This window comes from Saccostrea echinata, unplaced genomic scaffold (genome assembly GCF_033153115.1).
Source record: "Saccostrea echinata isolate AGI-Se365-2 ecotype Australia unplaced genomic scaffold, CSIRO_AGI_Sech_v1 ptg000054l, whole genome shotgun sequence".
In the NCBI taxonomy this organism is placed as follows: Eukaryota; Metazoa; Mollusca; class Bivalvia; order Ostreida; family Ostreidae; genus Saccostrea; species Saccostrea echinata.
Genome location: NW_026889803.1, coordinates 54,946,666 through 54,949,395, shown reverse-complemented (window position 1 = coordinate 54,949,395; position 2,730 = coordinate 54,946,666). Strand labels below are relative to the sequence as shown.

Here is a 2,730-nt window from a genome sequence, read left to right as displayed (position 1 = left end):
CCACCAGACAACTACGTCTATCAAGGACCCAATAATGACGGGGCCAAGATCCACCAAAGATTGATTCTCTCTAGATTTTAAGGTGGCACCACACAAAAAAAAAATTGTGCATTCATGAAATATGGTGCCGTTTTCATTTTGTGTATTTAGTAAGCATGGATTCGGAACCAAATATACGTTAATATTTATTAGAAATATTTTGTTTATTTGTATATTATCCAACTGTTTGTGAAAGGGGGAGGAATGATAGAAGGTGATTTTTTTTTTTATATAAAATATTGGTTACTTTTATAAAAGCGTTTGATGTCCAATTTTCCAATGCTCATAGTAAAATAATAAAGTGTTCAAGTTATCGAGAACAAAAGTAAAATCCATCTACAAGGTTGGTCCCTTGACCCACAACTTTCAACATTAAAATTCTATTATGCAGCAGCTGCTTACATACAATAATTGTTATTAATTATACCCTCGATCAAATAATTTTTATCACCAAATTTCAATGAAACAACTTTTGAACATCACCCATAGCGATTGTGAATTTGCTCTGTATCAAGATTGTTGTGATTGTAATGAGCACAAAATAAATAACATGTAGTAAATTGAACACATTTCTACAGGTTTTATTCATTTTCAGAGGGGGTATTGACTGTTACTGTAGCGTCACGAACTATCCCAAGCTGACAGAGGTGAAAAGTATGTTGTTCACGTTGTATTTGTAGTTGCTGCTCTGCAATTTCAAGTCGCCGTTCTTCAACTTTCAGTCTTTTTTTCTCCATTTCTAACCTTTTTCCCAAACAACCAGCCTCTCTTCCTCTGTTGCAACTAGTCTCAATGTTATGTTATCATTACAAGTATAACGTAAATTCTTTGAGCGTTTCTTTGCTGGCTCTACATCGGGAAATCTTTTTTTCTGTAAACAAAATTCATATTATACAGCCAGAAATACGAAATTCATGTAAACAAAATCGCGAAACTTTTTTTTCGTAAAATATATTAAAACAGTAATTTTGTTATTTTATCTCAATTTCAAAATTTACATGGAGTATTATAAAATGGTGAATAAACGAGATATTTGTTTTCTCTTCATGCTAAATAATTGTATGAAGAATTAATAAAACCACGAAATATCAGACAAAAAATTATCACTAAAAGTTGCATACGACTTTCCTTATAGTGTAGAGCACACCCACCTCTGTAGAAAAAAAAATCAAACACTATGTATCCTCTCGTACCTTTGTAAGACATCTCACTTCATTGCTATTTATTAATTCACTATTTACAGGATTGGTGAAATAGACTAAGTAGTTTTAGGAACAGCCCCCTTTCACCGGGAATTAAGTCTAATGAGAATCACCCTTACACCTACCATTTACAGCATCTGTGCTCTTGCTTGGTGACGTTTCCCTGGCCGACTCTGTCTCTAAAACGTCAATGCCCCCCTCAATTCCCGAAATTGACGTTTCCCCGATGATACCTTCTATTTTCTCATCTATTGGTCTTAAGGCGGCCCCTGATCAGCTGCTGATGGCAAGGATCCTCCCCCTGTCTTTTTTTGCTCCCTCCTGTTTAGTGCCAACTTCTATCTGCTTTCGCTGCTTAAGCAGGTCCAATTCTTTTTCATTTCTTCTCCGGACCTGATGTGATCTGTAGTATTTACAGCATTTACCTTGGTGGCTATTTTGTTCCAAGTTTCCCTCTTCAAAGAATTGGAAACTGTTGAATTTCGCCTGGAAAATAGAATGTCTTTTCCTCTCTCCACTTCGTCTGTTAACACAGTTATCTCAGCAGAGCTAAAAGTTGGGCATCTTTTCAGAGACATTTTCTTACTAGAATTTTTTCTGAGCGCACGGACTTAGTACCCGTTTTGTGGCCACAGATGAATGCATTTGAATACCATTCATTTCGTGTATACAAGCGCAAATGGGGTGGTGGATCAAATTTAAAGTAAATTCATATTAAATATTTAACAATTCAAATGAAACATAATTAACTTTTATTTTATCAACAAACACACCCATTTTTAAAATACTTTTTGTCACACAATTTTCTCATTCCAATTAATTCATACATAATCATGACACAATTAGCATTATTGACTCTGCTCCTACATCCCCCGCCCCACCAAAAATTTGAACATTGTACATGTATTTGTACATTGAAATTTTATTTTCGAGCGTTTAACTCCTTTACAATATTTAAGATACACTTTTTTAAAAACAAAATTAAGAAAAAAAAAAATAACATACAAGTGATTTGATTGGAAGAAAACTTAACTTCTAGCAAGAATATTTTTATTTTAATTTTTTATACAATTTCCTATAAAATTGTAGCATGGGATATATCTTAAGACTTGTCTTAAGATTTCTACTACTTAAGATAGTTTTGTGAAACAGCTGTGTCAGATCTTATGATTGTCGTAAGTCAGATCTTAAGATTGTCTTAAGATCTGTCTTATGACAAATCTTAAGATAATTTTGTGAAACGCGCCCCTGGTCAATGACTTTAGGCTACATACATGTACTAATTCGTTTTTATAATTCATTTTATTTAATTCCGTCTGTAGATATAGGAGGAACCTTTTCATAGACATTAACTAAGAAGCATGATATTGTCAACGCACTTTGTTAACATAAGGGGTTAAACGCACATTGTCAGCATATGGGGGTTATGTTTCTCAGTTGATTCGATACGCAAGAGCATGCTCTACGTATGAACAATTTCTGAAACGAA

The 2,730-nt window shown here is 33.8% G+C and overlaps 1 pseudogene; it reads right to left on the bottom strand.

Moving 5' to 3' along the window:
- Positions 1–620: 620 nt before the first annotated feature.
- On the bottom strand, positions 621–1,819 carry LOC133172046 (myb/SANT-like DNA-binding domain-containing protein 4; annotated as a pseudogene).
- Positions 1,820–2,730: the final 911 nt, after the last annotated feature.